General features: G+C 39.6%; 1 protein-coding gene across 2 annotated transcripts in view; it reads left to right on the forward strand.

The window, feature by feature from the left end:
- The window catches only part of si:dkey-246g23.2 (solute carrier family 66 member 2), an 85347-nt gene that overhangs the window by 7717 nt on the left and 57000 nt on the right, over positions 1 to 20630 (forward strand). The window lies entirely within an intron of this gene.

The following is a 20630-nucleotide window of genomic DNA, read 5'->3' on the forward strand; positions in this document are numbered from 1 at the left end:
TGATTAATTAGGCCATCAGTTAATCGGGACAGCTGCTTATATGGGACAAGTTTTAAGAAACAAAAATGAAATGACAAAATCGCTGAGATTTCCTTCATTTATTTGGGACATTATGTTACTTAAGTGAGACAGGAGATTGTTGCTGAACTGTTTCTAATCAGCATCTCTCACGTGCACTTGTGTGGCCATCGGACATTACACCATGCTCAGAGTGAAAGCTTTAAATAGCGTTAGTTGCATGTCTGTTCTCAAAAGCAGTGATGTCTGTCACTGATAGTTTGTGAGAAGTAAGCAGAAAGACAATTCAGAACTGTTTTGCTCACCGCGATTTCAAGCATTCAGGCTTGAAGATGCCAGAAATGGCCGGGAGCAAAAATGAAATGAGTTCAGTACTTCATTAAGTTAGGAACTATGAAGAATTTGAAGGTATCATAATTATCTTGTATGTTACAATGAAAATGATTTTGAGGATGCAGTCTTTGAAAACTAGTCCATTACCTGTACTAGGTGTCTGCACTGAATTCTTTCATTTAGAGTCAATCAAAAGAACATGGCAGCATGCATTAGATGAATTCCTCCATCGATAACTATGGTTGGTTATCTGTTTGGTCTGACAATGACGTGAAACCTGCGGGGGAGAGTTGATTTTATTGCAAAAGCTGTTGCAGTGGGGCAGTGCCACTCTCTCGACCTCGGAAGTCTCAAGTCTAGTGGTACGAGTAGTCATCACAACTGGGGTCTTCAGAATCAGGTTTATTATCACCAGCACGTGACGTGAAATTTGTTAACTTAGCAGCAGCAGTTTGATGCAGTACATAATCTAGCAGAGAAAAATATTAATAATAAATAAAGTAAATCAATTACATATATTGAATAGATTTTAAAAAGTGAAAAAAAAATACTGTATATTTTTTTAAAAAGTGGTTGTAAGCAATGGCCATGACTTCTGTGCCTCATTGTGCTTTTCGCTCTCCATGGAGCATTGCAAAGCCGCCTTTCTGGCCGTTAGATCCCATTGTAGATCTCATCCGCCCAGTCTGCTGGAACCGACTTCACGTACTAGAACACCTATCTCACCAAGTTATGAGGCTGCTGGCTGCCGTCACCTGGTTTGGCCTGCCTGTTGAAGCGTTGTGATTGCTGTTACATGCAAACAGCTGCTTGAAGCCACAGGTGAGAGCTGAATATTCCTATGGAGCCCACAAGTGAATGAGCTGCCCCAGAACAGAAAAGACAGGCTACTTCAGCACAGGAGTTACCCCTCCCCCTGGACTCCCCACACTCCATTGATAACTATTAGGGACTAATACACAGTTTTATAGTACTGTAGTGGTATTGGTAGTGTTGTAATTTGTTCTGTATTTCATTTAAACACATTTTTAATTAGTTAAATGGTAGTTGTCTTTTTTATGCCTTTTTAATTGTTTCCATGAAACTTCAGCTACTTGGGCCAAAATGTATAGGTCCTGATGTCAATTAACCATATCCAATTTAAATTCCAGATCTCTGGCATTCTGGCCAAAAGTGTATTGTTTCTTTTGACTTGATGCTAATGCATGAGATGGGACATGCATGCAGTTTGTTAGCTTTTGATAATTCACTCGGCCAGAATCACATTTCATACGACAGAAAGAATGATAGAAATCAGTAGGAATGCTTTGCAACTGAAGATAGATCTGAAGATTTGTAATGATATCATGAGAACATAGATTAAAGTTTGGAGGAGATCGGGGTAGGTTAACAGAGGTTATGTAATTATAAACTACTTAGCCAGCCAAGAGATCAATAATTAAGGATCTACACATGTGATGTAATCGGTAGAAGAATTAGAGAACATTTTTCATCCAGAGAATTGGATGGGGAATGTGACTGGGTTTTTTAAAAACCATTGATAAGATGTGAACATAGTGTGATGGGCCAAATGGCCTAATTCTGTTCTTGTATCTTATAGTCTTATAACGTTATAAGATGCCCCAAGGTGCTTCACAGCAGCATAATCAGGCAGAATTTGTTCATAAGTGATAAATATCCAGAACAAGGTGATGGATTTTGTGGGATATCACAAGAAATTCCTGCACCCAGAGCATGCCCTTTTCTCACTTTTACCATCAGGCAGGAGGTACAGAAGCCTGAAGGCACACACTCAGCGATTCAGGAACAGCTTCTTCACCTCTGCCATCCAATTCCTTTATGGACATTGAACCCTTGGACACTATCTCACTTTTTTAATATATTGTATTCCTGTTTTATTTTTGCACAATTATTAATCTATTCAATATACATATACTGTAATTGATTTACTCATTATTATGTTATTTATATTATGTACTACATTGAACTGCTGTTGCTAAGTTAACAAATTTTGTGTCACATGTCTGTGATAATAAATCTGATTCTGAAGTTACAGCAGAGAGGCCTTGTGGGGAGAAACGTAGAAAATGGGTGATGGGGGTCTTAGTACAAATTAACGCAAGCTGCAGAGTGTGAAAAGAGCCCAAGGTGAGAGGTGCTGCATGAATGCTTTGGAATAGCCTAGTCGGGAGGTGTTAGAGGCACGGATGAGGTTTCTATAGATAATATGCTGAGGAAGCTAGGCATTGCAATTAAAAAAGGCAGTGAAGTGTGTCGTTTGTGTCAAATCAAATCAGTGGGAATAGTGTTGGGCGGCCTGCAAGTGTCACTACATTTCCGGTACCAAAATAGCATACCCACGATTCACTAACCCTAAATGTAGGTCTTTCCAAATGTGGGAGGAAACCAGAGCACCTAGAGGAAATCTAAATAGTCACAGGGAGAACAGACAAGTTCCTTACAGACAGCAGTTAGCTGTGTTGTAAAGCATTATGTCAACCACTGTGCTACCACGTTGCTGTAATGGGGATGAAACTAAGTATCCTTTATGAAGGAGACAGGATGTGTGTGAATACTAATAAAATTGTTCCAAAAGGACAATTGCAAATAGATACCTATTACAAGTTAGAATCACTTTAAGTGGAGATGAATTGAAGAATAAAGCTATCTCTTCAGCATTGTTCATGCAGAATGAAAGGCGATGATCATTTGTATGGGTTAAGCTCCAATAATTGAATAGATGAGAAAAGCTCTTCCTATTAATGGATGGTTCAGAGATCAGGAAACACAGGTTTAAAGTGAAGGGTAAAGGAGAAAAGGAGTATGTAAGGAAAGATAAATCATTTTTGCATACAGTAGCGATGGTTTGGAAGTCAGTGTATGTAAGGTGATGGAAACATTCTGTCAGGACTTTGAGAAGGAAATTGGATAGCCACTTGATAGAAAATGATTTACAGGATTTTAGACAAAGTGGAACTAAATGGAGTGTTTCAAAGGTAGCTGCTGTGACTAGACGTACCAATTGGCCTCCATTGCTGTAAGAATTCTGCACTTTTATGTTATTTTCCCCTAAAATCATTATTGCATGTGCCATCGTGAACATTTTGCAGGTTTCATTAAATAAGAAATTCATGCCGGTAAGTTTCCCTACAACATGAAATAGCATTTGTAAAGAGCATAAGGTTGTATGCTGTTCCTGTGTGGGATCATGTTCAACAGAAGTGATAGTTCCAGAAAAGCTGCTAGTGTCTTGTGGGGTGGGTAACATTTGTTTACTATTGTCCTTTCATTAAAGTAAAATGTCAATCCTGTTAATTTAGTTTGTATAGCTCTCAAGAGTGGACAACAGATCTCAGTGTTAAAACACAAAAATGCAAGACTTTTTAAACATAGTGTACACCTTTTATTCAGTTTCGCACTTGCAAACTAGCCGCAGTATGCAATGATAGAGCTTCATTTTTGATTACAGGACTTTTCTGTACTTTTATGAATAATGCAGACTTCTAGTCATTCATTTCGATTCTGATTAAACGCAAGAATGTGTTTATGGAAGTAGATAAATAATGAAAATTCCATTTAGTCTAAAAATATTTCATAGCTGTGTGTAACTTCATACAAGTATTCATGTATTTTGAACGTAACTTTGAAGAAAAATCTATATTCTGTGTGAGACTGGAAGAAAAATTCTAAACACATTAGTTTTAATATTGTTTAGTGTCAGTACCTTAGTCGTGGGATGTCCTTCAATATGAATGTTAATAAAGGCAAAATGTATAAAATGTTAATTAATTTGAAAATAAAATAATTAATATTTAATTGCATCATACTAATGAATTCAGTTCCAATGAAGCCATTGTAATTTCATTAACCACGAACTTCAGATATATAATGCAAATACGTATCGTTTATCAATTAAATTGTCAATCGGTCATCACTGGAGTGCAAACATTATATTCAAGGTTAGAGAATGCAGTGCACTAGCATGTCAGGGTCTCATGTTTGGAAACATAGAAAATAGGTGCAGGAGTAGGCCATTTGGCCCTTCGAGCCTGCACCGCCATTCAGTATGATCATGGCTGATCATCCAACTCAGAACCCTGTACCTGCTTTCTCTCCATACCCCCTGATCCCTTTAGCCACAAGGGCCATATCTAACTTCCTCTTAAATATAGCCAATGAACCAGCCTCAACTGTTTCCAGTGGCAGAGAATTCCACAGATTCACCACTCTCTGTATGAAGAAGTTTTTCCTCATCTCGGTCCTAAAAAGCTTCCCCTTTATCCTTAAACTGTGACCCCTCGTTCTGGACTTCCCCAACATTGGAAACAATCTTCCTGCATCTAGCCTGTCCAATCCCTTTAGAATTTTATACGTTTCAATAAGATCCCCCCCCCCCCCCCAATCTTCTAAATTCCAGTGAGTATAAGCCCAGTCGATCCAGTCTTTCTTCATATGAAAGTCCTGCCATCCCAGGAATCAATCTGGTGAACCTTGGGGATCTATCCTTTCAATCACAAACACTCTTACAGTTTGATGGACAATTTTGAACTGCAGTATTAAGTAATGACCATTTCTACCTTTACAAGAAGCCAATATACACTGCGTGTGTATTTGTGATCTTCTGCTGCTGTAGCCCATCCACTTCAAGGCATGATGGGTTGTGTATTCAGAGATGCTCTTCTGCACACCACTGCTGAAATAACTGCGTGGTTATTTGAGTTACTGTCGCCTTCCTGTCAGCTTGAACCAGTCTGGCCATTATCCTCTGATCTCTCTCATTAACAAGGTGTTTTCACCCACAGAGCTGCCACTGACTGGATTTTTTTTTTTAGTTTTCGTACCAATCTCTGTAAACTCCAGAGGCTGTCGTGAGGGAAAATCCCACGAGATCAGCAGTTCCTGAGATACTCAAACCATTCCATCTGGCACCAGTGGTCAACAGTCATTCCACCGTCAAAGTCACAGATCACATTTCTTCACCATTCCATTGTTTGGTCTGAATAACAATTGACAATTGAACCTCTTGACCATGTCTGCATGCTTTTATGCATTAAGTTGCTGTCATATGATTGGCTGAATAAATATTTGCCATAATGAGCAGCTGTACCTTATAAAGTGGCCACTGAGAGTCGTTTAGCTTCAGTACTTCAGTAATGGGATGTACTTCATTTTGCCTTTGTTAACATTTGTATTGACGTTAAAATATTAATTTCTAAACAGAACAATTAAAATTTAATAGCATCACTCAAGTTAATTCTGTTTTAAAAAAGCCATTGTAATTTCATTATACATGAGCTTTAGAAATATAATGTAAATATCATTTATCATTTAAATTGTCAATGTCACCACTAGAGTGCAAACATTGTATTCAAGGTTAGAGAATGCAGTGCACTGGCTTGTCTGGGTCTCATGTTTATAGATATATCCTTTCTCAATCACAAACACTCTTAGAACTTGATGTACAATTTTGAACTGCAGCATTCAATAAATGACTATTTCTACCTTTACATGAAGTAGATATATTTATAAGGCACATTAAGATGCATATGGCTGTTCATGCACAGCTATGGTCATTTCATAGACCATATGAAAACCTCATTGTGAAGTGGTTGGAATTGCTGACAATATCAAACCAAGAGGAAGAGGAACAATGATATCAGAGGAGACAACTCGGATGCTACAGAAATATTTGTGGAACCTAAATAAAGAGACAGATCAATGGAATTAAAAATAAGCAGTGCTAGAACCGTTTAAGGTTCAAGGTACATTTATTATCAAAGTATATACATAGCACATAACCCTAAAATTTGTCTTCACCAGAATAAACACGTGGGTACTGAAACTGGAGGACCATATAGTCTAAACGAATGAGTTGAAGTAGGTTGTATGATGTTCCCAGTTATCGTTATCAGGTGAATTATACTGTATCTTGAGGGCCAGTGTTATCCAGTGTTTCTGTTATATGCATATAGATCGTCTTATTTCACAAGAATGATTCCTGGAATGAAAGGGTTACCGTATGAGGAACGTCTGGCAGCTCCAGGGCTGTATTCCTTGGTGTTCAGGAGAATGAGGGGGGCATCTCATAGCAACATTCCGAATGTTAAAAGGCCTGAACAGATTAGATATGGCCAAGTTATTTCCCTTGGTAGGGGGTTCTAGAACAAGAGGGCACAACTTGAGGATTGAAGGACATCCTTTTAGAACTGAGATGCAGAGAAATTACTTCAGTCAGACAGTGGTAAATCTGTGGAATCCATTGGCTGTGGAGGCCATGTCATTGGGTGTATTTAAGACGGAGATAGGTTCTTGATTAGCCAGGGCATCAAAGGGTAAGGGGTGAAAGCAGGGGAGTGGGGATGACTGGAAGAATTAGATCAGTCCGTGATTGAATGGTGGAGCAGACTCAATGGGCCAAATGGCCTACTTCTGCTCCTATATCTTATGGTCTGTTTTGTTGGTGGATTATAATAAATATACAGAGTACGGGTTCCCGACCTGAGTCACAACCCCCTTCTCAATGGGATTTGTGCATGACATAAAAATGGTTGGGGATCCCTGATCGAAAGGAATTTCCTGTTGTAATAAGACTAAAGCCAGAGAAGGAATCTCCAGCCTCATTGCATGTGAGAAGTGAGAATACAGGTAGGACTGGTTGTCCCTGGTATATAGCACATGGATCTCCGTAGCATTGGAAAATCTCATCAGCTTATGGCAAATAGATTGCAAAAAAGAAATGCTTAATAATTACTGGAGGCAGGAAGACTCTTGATGGACCAAAGCACAAGATTCTGCAGATGCTGGAAATCTTAGAAACAGACACAAAATGCTGGAGGAAGTCAGGAAGTTGAGCAGCACTGATGGAGAGGAATTAACAGTTGACATTTCAGGTTGAGAGCTCCTGATGAAGGAGTACTCACAAGTTTCTCCAGCATTTTGTGTGTGTTCTTAATGGACCAACACTGGCAAAGTAGGCTCTTGCATTTAGGAGCATCTTGTCTCCCATGAAGTTAATCACAGCGAGTTCAGAATTATTTGCTCAGATGAACATGACTGAAAACTCTTAATGAGTTTGTCAACAGAAATGGATGGTTTGCTTATGGGAAGTGAAATGGAGAGCTATTCCTGACAACACAGCTGGGACAAGTTCAAGCATAATTACTATCCAACCAAACATGAACATAGATAGGCATCCATTAGTCTCGTGAAACCATGGATTTGCTCCTTGGAAGGTTTCCAGGTTAATTGATGGTGCATAGGTGTATTCAGCAAGAACAAGTGGTTCTCTGCAGTCCGTGGAAAACTGCACACAATCTGGCTTATCTTTCACCAAGTGAGCACTAAATAGCAGCGATGATGGGAGGGGTTGGTCCCCAGTCACCACAGACACCGAGCGACATTGCCTCCAGTGTCTCCTGTCCTGGACTGTTGCACTAGGAAAGCCAGCAGCTTGAGGCCCAGACTTCACTACAGACAAGTCCATGCAGCTCCCCTCTTGCCTGTCTTTCCAATAAACAAGGGAAGCAGACTTGCAGCATTCTACATTTCCAATGTTTGACAGGGTCTTGCAATTACAACAGAACATCCAAGGCAATCACTCACTGTTAGACTGCCCACTGACTCTGATGCCTCCCTGTAGCAGGTAGTAACAAGGTTCACACCAAGTCCAGCTCCTCTGCCAATAAGCAGCTTGCTGATTTGGTAGTTCTGCAATACTTTCAGTTATTGAATTGTGTAAAGTAAGGGAAACAAGTAGGGCAGTTATGGAAACTATGATGATTAAAGACGAGGAAGTACTGGCACTTTTAAAGAATATAAAAGTGGATAAGTCTCCAGGTCCTGGCAGGATATTCCCTAGGACCTTGAGGGAAGTTAGTGTAGAAATAGCAGGGGCTCTAACAGAAATATTTCAAACGTCATTAGAAATGGGGATGGTGCCGGAAGATTGGCGTATTGCTCATGTTGTTCCATTGTTTAAAAAAGGTTCTAAGAGTAAACCTAGCAATTATAGGCCTGTAAGTTTGATGTCACTGGTGGGTAAATTAATGGAAAGTATTCTTAGAGATGGTATATATAATTATCTGGATAGGCAGGGTCTGATTAGGAACAGTCAACATGGATTTGTGCGTGGAAGGTCATTTTTGATAAATCTTATTGAATTTTTTGAAGAGGTTACTAGGAAAGTTGACGAGGGTAAAGCAGTGGATGTTGTCTATATGGACTTCAGTAAGGCCTTTGACAAGGTTCCGCAAGGAAGGTTAGTTAGGAAGGTTGCATCTTTAGGTGTTAATATTGAAGTAGTAAAATGGATTCAACAGTGGCTGGATGGGAGATGCCAGAGAGTAGTGGTGGATGACTGTTTGTCAGGTTGGAGGCTGGTGACTAGTGGTGTACCTCAGGGATCTGTACTCGGTCCAATGTTGTTTGTCATGTACATTAATGATCTGGATGATGGGGTGGTAAGTCAGATTAGTAAGTATGCAGATGATGCTAAGATAGGTGGTGTTGTGGATAATGAAGTAGGTTTTCAAAACTTGCAGAGAGATTTAGGCCAGTTAGAGGAGTGGGCTAAAAGATGGCAGATGGAGTTTAATGCTGATAAGTGTGAGGTACTACATTTTGGTAGGACTAATCAAAATAGGACATACATGGTAAATGGTAGGGCATTGAGGAATGCAGTAGAACAGAGTGATCTAGGAATAATGGTGCATATTTCCCTGAAGGTGGAATTTCATGTGGATAGGGTGGTGAAGAAAACTTTTGATATACTGTCCTTTATAAATCAGAGCATTGAGTATACGAGTTGGGATGTAATGTTAAAATTGTACAAGGCATTGGTGAGGCCAAATTTGGAGTATTGTGTACAGTTTTGGTCACCGAATTACAGGAAAGATGTCAACAAAATAGAGAGAGTACAGAGGAGATTTACTAGAATGTTACCTGGGTTTCAGCACCTAAGTTACAGAGAAAAGTTGAACAAGTTAGGCTTTTATTCTTTGGAGCGTAGAAAGTTGAGGGGAGACTTGATGGAGGTATTTAAAATTATGAGGGGGATAGATAGAGTTGACGTGGATAGGCTTTTTCCGTTGAGTGTAGGGGAGATTCAAACAAGAGGACATGAGTTGAGAGTTAAGGGGCAAAAGTTTAGGGATAACACGAGGGGGAGCTTCTTTACTCAGAGTGATAGCTGTGTGGAACAGGCTTCCAGTAGAAGTGGTAGAGGCAGGTTCGATATTGTCATTTAAAAAAAAATTGGTATGTATATGGACAGGAAAGGAATGGAAGGTTATGGGCTGAGTGCAGGTCAGTGGGACTAGGTGAGAGTAAGCGTTCGGCACAGACTAGAAGGGCTGATATGGCCTGTTTCCATGCTGTAATTGTTAATTATTATATTAATGTCCAGCATTATCTTGTGATCATAAAAATAGACATTTAAGAAAGACAAAATATACCTTTGGTTGGTCCCCAACAGGCCACTGTGTCTGAACACACCACCATCTTACTGGAAATAAAAACCCCTGGGCTGCCTTACATAACTAAAGTGTTTTTATTTAGAGGTACAGAATGGTAACAGCCCCTTCCAGCTTCAATTACACCAATGTGTCCAATTTATTTACTCACTCAAACATCTTCGGAATGTGGGAAGGAACTGGAGCACGCAGAGGAAACCCATGCAGTCACACGAAGAATGTAGAAACACCTTATAGGTAGTGCTGGAATTGAATGTGGGTCATTGGTGCTATAATAGTGTTATGCTAAGCGCTATGCTACAAAGACAGCCAAGTGCACGCAGACCTAAAGAGCTGCTCAAAGTTGTCAGCCCAAAGTATCAACCCTTTACTCCTTTCCATAGATGCTACCTGACCTGCTAAGTACCTCCAGCATTTTGTGTTCCTGATTTTCAAATCCCCCCATGATGTGGCTGTCCTTTATTTCATCCAAAGGTCTGCAAGGTATCTGTATGCAGGTGAAACAAAGCCTTCTGCAGTGCCTATTTTAATTACTTACAAATGGTCACCTTGTGTTTAGTGCCTACTCAATTCATTTCTTGCTGTAAACTATCTCATAGACCGGCATCTCTTTACATGCCAAGGACTCAGCTTTTATTTAGTTGCTTCTGAGAAGTACGTTGGAACGCTTTGCAGATTAAAGGAAGTAGTTCTTGGTTGTAAATGGATTCGGTTTGCTTCCTTTAAACAAGGGTTTAAAGTTTAAAGGCTTTAAATCAGCAACCTGGCATTTGGAATAAACATTGATGTAAGATTATTTAACAGTCAGAAGACAGCATTAAAATGGTTAAGTAGACAAAACAAGTTAAAAGGAAGTGACACAAACTCAAAGTAGTTATAAAGAACAGAGTTGAAAGAGGAAGGAAAGGTTTAGGATATAGCAAAACAATCACACCGCACTTGTTGGGAAAGTTGATATCTGCAGTTTCTGTTTTCTTCTGTTTTCTGTTGGAGCTGAAGATATTATAGCTTACATTGTAACTGTAAAAGTCAAAAACTCTGAACAAATGAGGTACATTTAAGATTTCTTTTAATAATTTACCCAGTGATTGAAAACTAAGGAATAAAAAGAAATTGGGCCCTTATGCCTATTTTGGAGAGAAGTTTTTTTTTAAACTAAGTATCAATTGAAGCCCACGGTATCTGTTCTAAATTAAAGCACCTACAGCAGAGTTTTGAACAAGTTCAGAGACAGCAGGTAAGGGAGTCCTGGCAGGACTACATTGCAAGTCAAATTCCACACAAGTAGATATCAAATTTCTTACTAATGCAAGACTATTAACACAAACTCTGTGTCTGTGTCCTGGTCTCCAAACCTAACAATCAAGAAAGCTCACTAAGGAGGCTGAAGAGAGCTGGATTTTGCATATCCATACACACAGCCTACAGATACTCTGTGGAGAGCATCCTAACATGCTGCATCACTGTATGGTACGGAAACTGCACTGTCGTGGACTGAAAGGCTCCACAGTGGGTAATTAACACTGCCCAATGCATTACCCACACCAGAGTACCAACTTTCAAGGATATATATACTGAAATGTGTTGGTAAAAGGTCACTCCCCACTCCCATCAAGGAAGAAGTATCCGTGCCAGGACCACAGACTGTCAAACGGTTAATTTCCTCAACCCATCAGGCTGAGCAACACCTCCAACCACTAACCCCACCCCCATCACGCCTCCAACCACTAACCCCACCCCTATCACACCTCCAACCACTAACCCCACCCCTATCACACCTCCAACCACTAACCCCACCCCCATCACGCCTCCAACCACTAACCCCACCCCTATCACACCTCCAACCACTAACCCCACCCCTATCACACCTCCAACCACTAACTCCACCCCTGCTTTATTATTTCCTATCAGTCACCTTAAGAAAAGATACCCATGATCTAGCATCACTTTATGGTCATATGAACAATCTGTGTACAGTATATAAACTACCTTGTGCATTTATATTGATTTTTTCTTTATTACTGTGTTTTTTATTTGTGTCTTTTTGTACTGCATCTGATCCAGAGTAACAATTACATTGTTCACCTTTACACTTGTGTACTCGAAATGACATTAAACCTTGAATTAAAAAATCTTGAATCTTGAATTGTTTTCAACCTCCCTGACATTGGAACAAGACCAACTTTGTCAATTACATATGGCAGCTGGTTTGCAATGGCCACCCCTCCACCCCATTTAAAAAAAATTACACCCAGGTATCAGAAGTGGAGTAGAAGTAAGTCCCCATCAATCCAGAGAGATTACCTAAAGAGATAGCTTTCCCAGAAAGAACACTAGAGTTTCCAGCTCCAGTTCAGGTCTTAGTATTTATTAGGATAGTGACAGACAGCATTTAGCCTGTTAGGTCCTTGTCAACTCCTGATAGAACAACCCTAGCAACATCCCAAGCCAGCTTAGTCCTAATGCACAGGAAAGCTGACTTTGCTCCATTATGTGACCTATACCACTGTAGAGCTGTCCGCTGGACAGAGGACTTCAATACTATTGTAGTTCAAAGGAACTTTTTAATAGAATGCTTCGTGGCAAACCTTTGAGGTTGTTTGCCCAAATTGGCAATAATATTTTTTTTAATCTCTCTAGTGCCATGGTAACTTTGAGCAGAGATTATCTTTGAATAATTAAGTAGTTACAGTAATTATGGATCTCTTTAAGGGAAAAAAAAGTCCTGTTGTTTATTTACATATATGCATTGTTTTAGTATTAATAAAGTATAACAGATTGAAATAAATGAAGTATTCTAGAAAAGCTGCTCAAAGATTATTAATATTAATCTTATAAAATGACAATTTTCAATGTTTCTTTTCAGGGCATATTTTTTTTAAAGGTTTGGAAGATATTTAAATTTGTCCTTTCTGAAATTGTCTTTTTTTTTGAAGTATTCCCAGAAATAAAATGAATTACTTTGGTTACGATTTTCATCACTTCTTTAAGGTCCTTAAGGCCAACTTCTTCACACAAAGCCGCCTCATGTCCTGTACAATGAAAGCTTATCAGTGGATGTTCAACATATTTTGAAACAGATGGACAAAACCTGTATCTTTACCAATCATGCTGGGTGCACTATCAGTTGTCATTGAAAATATTTTTGAAAGGTTAACTTGTTGATAAGACAATTCTTTTTCCACTGCCTTACATATTTCAATTGCCGTGGTAATTTCAGGTAACATTACCATGTTAATCAGTCCTTCGCTTATTTCACCACCCCTAAAGGATCGAGCAGTAATAGCTAGTCTGGCTTTTGATGCAGCAAGACAAATGGAAAGAAATTTGCCTGAACTAATATCTTATGTTAGTTGTCCTGCTATGTTTGTTCCCATTATTAATATCCTATTTTTAACTGAGATCTTGTTCACTAATGCACTGAGTGTTTTTTTTTTGGAAAACTGTCAAAATGGAAAAGGAGCTCACTCCAACCCTGATTTTTCAACATATTCCACATCACTGAGTACTTTTCCATGTTGAGCAATAATCTTTCAAACTACAAAGCTAGCAACAACTAAGTTGGAACACCTGAAATAAATGTTATCAAAATTTTTCCTTGCATTTTTCATTGTTGTTTTCTCAAGAAATGCCTTCTTTTTGTTATTGCTCACTTTTATCACAAAGCCATTTATGATAGTATCATTTTATAGACTAAGTCCTGCATTCCACATTTTTGGAACAAATGATACATAACGCTTTATCACCCTTTTCAATCATGCCAAATCTTTCATGACACCACTGTCAAAAATCTCTGCTGCTTCTTCCACCATTTGAACATTCTTGTTTCTTTGCTGTTGTATTTGACGTTCTGAACAAGTAAAAGAGTAAACACAGTTTTAAAATATTGCACCAATAAACTTAAATGACACTTTTTACTAATATAAGTAAAACGATTATGATGGAAAATTAAATATCCATGGAGGCGTTAAACGGCACAGAGCATTTACCATTATTTTTACTGACTCACAAACTGATGGAAACCAATGCCAACTGGCTCAACTGTTTGTCATCCAAATATGGATGTACACGTCAGCTCTGTGAGGATTTCAAAATGTATCATCCACGTCATGTGCTCTTGTAACCATCTAGCCGGTGCCAAGACCTTTCCTGTGAAAACATTTCACTGCTCTTGGGTTCATTTGGCAATAAATATGATCATTATGTACCTTTTAATTATAAATGATGTTTAAAGAATCAAGGGGTGATATTCCATACCACATGCCAACAAAGTTTTGGATGTCTCATCTTGAGCACACTGGCCATAGGTTCACTACTCCTAGATCAGTCAATATTTATCCACTTTGAAATGGTTAAAAAAAAGAGCCTCCATCTGCTGCAATCAAAATCAAACAGTTTCATTGATCTACAAGAGTATTTTTTTATGTCCTACCTGTATTGATGCAGCAATGAAGAGGCAAGACAGCAGCTATATTTCATTAGGAGATTTGGTTTGTCAACTAAAGCACTCAAAAGCTTCTTCATGGAGAACATTCTGACCGGCTGCATCATTGATATGGGGAAGCTGCTGCACAGGATTGAAATAAGTTGCAGAAACTTGTAAAAGTAGTCAACTCTATCATGGTACCAGCCTCCATAGTATCTACAACATCTCCGAGGAGCGGTGCCTTAGAAAGGCGGTGTCAATCATTAAGGACCCCACCACCCAGGACCTACCCCCTCTTCACACTGTTACCTTTGGGAAAGAGGTACCAAAGTTTGAAGGCACATACTCAGCAATTCAGGAACAGCTTCTTCCCCTCTACCATCTGGTTTCTAAATGGACATTGAACCCTTGAACACTACCTCACTACATTTCCTATTTCTTTTAACTATTTAATAGACATATATATACTTAATGTAACTTGGGATTTTTTTCTCGATATTTATTTATCATGTAGTTCATTGCACTGCTGCTGTAAAGTTAACACATTTCACGACATACGCTAGTGATATTAAATCTGGTTCAGGTTCTGCAGCAGGAAGGCATCCTCATTAATTTAAAATGATCAGACATAACTTCATGACTGGTAGCTAGCTTTCATACTGTTGATCTTTCATGGTATGTTTTTGAATACTCAAAGTACAGTTTATTTGCAATGTACAAACGAAATATCGGTAGTATTTTATTCATGGTGTGTCATACTACATTGCTGATAATTAGCTGCCTTGGAGAATGGAAGTCTTGTGAAGAACTCAGCAAGTAGTAAAGAATGAAGAGGAGGGTGTTGTTTAGAAGGTCACACTACGTTGAATATTTTGCAATCAATTCCCCTCCATTACCTTTACCAAGGGGTAATGTCCTTCATTCCACCATAAAAAAAGTCTGTTGTGAGTTTGTTTAACTCTGCAATGCATTGTATAAGGAGCCAGTAGCAGCCCTGAAACTCCTATGATTTCCTGTGACAGAGTGAAGCAAGGTAAAAACAAATATTTCTGAAGGGTGGAGCCACATTGTCTACCTGTGGATGGACCATCTCCTGCCAGTGCAGGTGGCCTGTGACTCCAGACAGGTGTGTGGCTTGTTCTTCCTGTAGTCACCATGATTTGACTACATTATTCCAAGCTAACAAGATTCAGGCTGGTACCCAGCAGTAAGGCTCTCCTCTTTCTGACATTGCTCATGACGTTTGTCATGATGCCAGTCGAGACTTTGGAATGGGGCAGAAACCAGATTATGAAGATGGAGGGAAGGGAATGAGTAGAAGCTGACAGGTGGTAGGTGAGATCAGGTGAGTGGAAGAGGAATTTGTTGACTTTACAGGTCAAGACCCTGCATCAAGACCTGAAATGTTGACATTTCTTCATCCACCCCGCCCCCCCCCCCCAGATGCTGCTTGACTTGCAGAGTTCCTCCAGTAGGTTGCCCTTTGCTACTTCAAACTCATCCTTAAAATGTGCCCCTGAGTTAAAATGTGACTAAGAGTCACAATCCACTGCTTGTGGCTCCAGTGCCATCTCAGCAGCATCAGTACACCTGGAGGGATGGAGGCACTTTATGGGGGTCGGAAAAATTTAACGTCCGACGTACTAAAATATTATAGCCAATGAGTGGCATAACTGATGTCTTTTCTTTTAACGGCTCACGCATTTTTTTTTCTGTATTTCATGGCTATCTGGAGAAAATGGATATCAGAGTTGTATTGTACATGCATACTTAGACAATGAACTGAACCGTTGAACTGTACACCGGAGGCTGCTCAAGTACTATATTAAAATATGGTTAATATGTTCATTGCAATATTCAGGGAAAGTTAAAAATTTAGAAGTTCCAGGAATAGAATTCCAGAATTTCAGAATCTCATTATATGGATGTTTATCCAGTTACTAACTGGCAAGACCGTATCTCCAATCTGACAGTCCTGGACCAAGCCAATTCCACAAGCATTGAAGCCAAGGTTTTGAAGGCTCAGCTCAGATGGACCGGCCATCTAATCCGCATGGATGAGTCCAGAATGCCGCGTCAGCTGTCCTACGGAGAACTGGAGCAGGGCAGCCGTGCCCAAGCTCGCCCAAGGAAGAGGTACAAGGACAACCTCAAGTCAAACCTTAAGTGGGCCAAACTCCAGCCCCGCGATCTCGAACACACTGCTGCTGATCGGTCCAAGTGGCGCAATCTATGCTCCAAGGCAGCAAACAACTTCCAAGCCAACTGGCGCATGCAGCGCCCCTAGGTGAGTCTAGAAAGACACAAGAAGGCGTCCGCTCCTGCCCCAACAGGCGGTGCTCCTTGCCCCATCTGCGACCGTATCTGCGCTTCGGACTTCAGCCTCAGAAGTCATATGCGTGCCCATAGACGTTGACTGCACAACACATCTGTCTTCCTCGGACTTTGAGAGACTACTACTAACTGATCACAAAACACAGAGATACCTTAACAAACTCCCACAGCCCGACAACCATGTGATTTCAGTCTCTGAGGCTGACATGAGAGGATCCTTCAGGAGCTAAACCCATGGAAAGCATCCAGCCCAGACAGGGTACCTGATTGAGTGTTGAAGACCTGTGCTACTCAACTGATTGGAGCGTTCACTGATATCTTTAACCTCTTGCTTCAGCAGTCTGAAATACTCACGTGCTTCAAGCAGACTTCAATTATACTAGTGCCCAATAAGAATGTGATAACCAGTTTCAATGACCATCATGTAGTTGTACTATTAGTCACTGTGATGAAGTGCTTTGAGAGGTTAGTGATGAAATCTATCAGCTCTTGCCTGAGGAGTGATATGAATATGCTCCACTTTGCCTACTGGCACAATAGCTCAACATCAGATGCCTTTTCATTGGCTCTTTGCTGAATATCAGGACAGTGAAGATGTATACATCAGGATGCTCATCGTGTAGAGCTCTAGTCAGTGAAGATGAGGGTGTTGTTTAAAAAGTCACAACACATTGATTCTGTAATCAGTTCTCCTATATTCACCACTGTCATTCGCTCAAAGCTAATCAATAGGTTCCAATCCCTCAGGACCTCCTTGTGCAACGGGATACTCAAATCCCTCACTAGCAGACCCAGTCAGTTTGGATTAATAACATCTCCTCCACAATTATCATCAGCACAGGTGCACCACAAGGCTGTGAGCCTCGCTCTGATCCACTCACTCTATACTTATGACTGAGAGGCTAAGTACAGCTCCAGTGACATACTTAAGTTTTCAGATGACACCACGTGGGACGAATCAAAGGTGGTGATGAATCAGTATAGGAGGGAGATTGAAAATCTGGCTGCGTGGTGCACTCAACATCAGCAAAACACAAGAGCTGAATACTGAGCAAACACGAGGAAATCTGCAGATGCTGGAAATTCAAACAACAACACACACAAAATGTTCTACCAGCATTTTGTGTGTGTTGTTAGCTGAATATTGATGCAGGAGGAAACCAGAGATCCACGAACCAGTCCTCATCATTCGGAGAGGGTCAGCATATTCAAATTCTACCACGTTTCAGTGGTTTTCTCAAACTATTTCTTATCTGAGCTTGGGAAAAATTAGAAGCACTATTTTTGACTCATCAATTAAATTTGAAGAAACTTGGGGACCGTTCATTCGACATTTTCATATGAATTAATTTGGCCTTTTCCAGACCTTCTTTCTGCTTATTCTTGTTCAGGTATGGAGTTCCGGAGTTTTTTTGACACTATCATATACTTATAAACTGTTACTATTGCCCATGTTAGTTTAGTTTAGTGTTTTTTTTCTCAATATATATATTTTTTACATATTTTCAATTTTTTTTCTTTTGACGATTATTTTTGTTTTTTTCATATATAATTATATAGACTTGATTGATTAATGTACTTTTTTTGTTGATGTTTAATAGGATATTATTATCTTATTACTAATGCAATTTCAAGTCTATTGTATTCATAACCTATTCATTATTATGTTATGTTTTTTTTATATATATGAAACTCAATAAAAAGATTGAAAAAGAAAAGAAAGCATATTCAAATTCCTTGGTCTAATCGTTTCCAAGGATCGGTCCTGGGCCCAGCACATAAATGCCATTTCAACAATGGCATAGCAGCACCTCTACTTTCCTGCATGTTCTCACAGGTTCAGCATGTCACTTAAAGCTCTGACAAACTTCTCTGGACGTACAGTGGAGAGTATACTGACGGATTACATTTTATGGGTTTTTCCATCCGATATCCTTGAATGGAAAAACCTACAAAAAGTAGCAGACGGTTCCCAGTCCATCATGAGTGAAGCCTTCCCCACCTTTGAGCATATCTACAAGAAGCATTATTGCAGAAAAGGTCGCTCGTCATCCAGGCCATGCTCTCGCCTCGCTACTGCCATCAGGAAGGAGAAGCAGGAGCCTCAGGTCCCACACCATCAGATTCAGTAACAGTTATTATCCCTCAACCATTTCCTTCAACCATTAGGCACCTGAATCAGAGTGGTTAACTTCACTCAACACAGCAGAGATCTGATTCCACAACCTATGGACTCTCTCTCAAGGACTTTCAATCTCGTGTTTTCAATATGTATTGTTTGTTTATTTTCTTTTTTTTGTATTTGAACAGTTTATTGTATTTTGCATATTGCTTGTTTGCCCATCATTGTTGTGTATGGTTTTACATTGAGACCAGTGAATTTTCTGTGAATTTATTTTGTATTTACTGGGAATGCCTGTGAGAAAATGAATTTCAGGGTAGTATATGATGACATACCCATTACAAGAAAAAGTTCGTGAGCCCTTTGCAATTACGTGTTTTTCAGCATTAATTAATCATAAAATGTGGTCTGATCTTCTTCATAATCACAATAATGGACAAACACAATCTGCCTATACTAATAACACACGATCAATTGTACTTTTCATTCCTTTGTTAAGCACATTGTTTAATCATTCACAGTCCAGGTTGGAAAAAGTATGTGAACTCTAGTATTTAATAACTGATAGAACTTCCTTTAGCAGCAATAACCTCTACCAAACGTTTCCTGTAGTTACTGATTAGACTTGCACAACAGCGAGGAGGAATTTTAGACCATTCCTCCATACAAAGTTGTTTCAGTTCATCAGTATTTTTGGGTTTCCTTGCATGATAAGCCTCTTCAGATTATGCCACATTAACTCAATTGGGTTAAGTCTGGACTCTAATTTGGCCGTTCCAAAACACAAATTTTCTTCTTTTTAAACCATTCTGTTGTTGATTTACTCTTGTGTTTCGGATCATTATCTTGTTGCATCATTCAACTTCTATTAAGCTTAAGGTGATGCATTGCTAACTTGACATTCTCCTGTAAAATGTCTTGATGCAATTTTGAATTCATCGTTCCCTCAATGGTTGCAAGCTGTCCAGGCCCTGAGGCAACAAAGCAGCCCCAAACCATGATGTTCCTTCCACCATGCTTCACAACTGGGATGAGGTTTTGGAGTTGGGGTTCAGTGTCCCTTTTCCTCCAAACATAGCAGTGTGCATTTCTGCCAAAAAATTCAACTTTTGTCTCATCTGTCCACAGAACATTGTCGTAAAAGCCTTGTGGAATATCCATGTGGTCTTTTGCAAACTTGAGACGTGCAGCAATTTTTAAGTGCAGTGGTTACCTCCATAGTGTCCTTCCATGAACACCATTCTTGTTCAGTGTTCTGATAGTGACCGCACGAACAGAGGTCTTTGCAAGTTCTAGAGGTTTTCTCTTTTTTTGCGATTACCCTTGGGTTCTTTTCCACCTCCTTCAGCATTGCATCTTCTGCTGCTGGTGTGATCCTTACAGGGTGCCCACTCCTAGGGAGAATAGTAACAGTACTGAGTTTCTGCCACTTGGAGACAATTTCTCTTACTGTGGACTGATGAACACTCAGATCTTTAGAAATGCTTTTGCAACTTAGTGCAACAATTCTTTTTCTAAGGTCATCTGAAAGTTGTTTTGATTGAGGAATAGTGCACATAAAGTGATCTTTACTGAGAAGAGCAGGCTCTGGCAGTAACCTGACTTGTGTGTTAGCTTATAGGGCAGGGCACCTCTACAGCCCACACCTCCAATCTCATCTTATTCATCGGAACTCCTGACTTCAGATAGATTTTGTAGAAGGCATTTCCCCTGAGGTTGACATACTTTCTTGAAATTAAACTGTGATTGTTTAAATGGTCTACTCTGTACTGACAAGAAGTACAATTGTTTGTGTGTTAGTAGCTTAGGCAGATTGTGACTTAGATGAAGATCAGAGCACATTTTATGAGTAATGAATGTAGACAACAAGGTAACTGCAAAGGGTTCATAAGCTTTTTTGCAACTGTGTATGTCCTTTGAGAATAAA

This window comes from Hypanus sabinus, chromosome 17 (assembly GCF_030144855.1).
Source record: "Hypanus sabinus isolate sHypSab1 chromosome 17, sHypSab1.hap1, whole genome shotgun sequence".
Taxonomy (NCBI): Eukaryota; Metazoa; Chordata; class Chondrichthyes; order Myliobatiformes; family Dasyatidae; genus Hypanus; species Hypanus sabinus.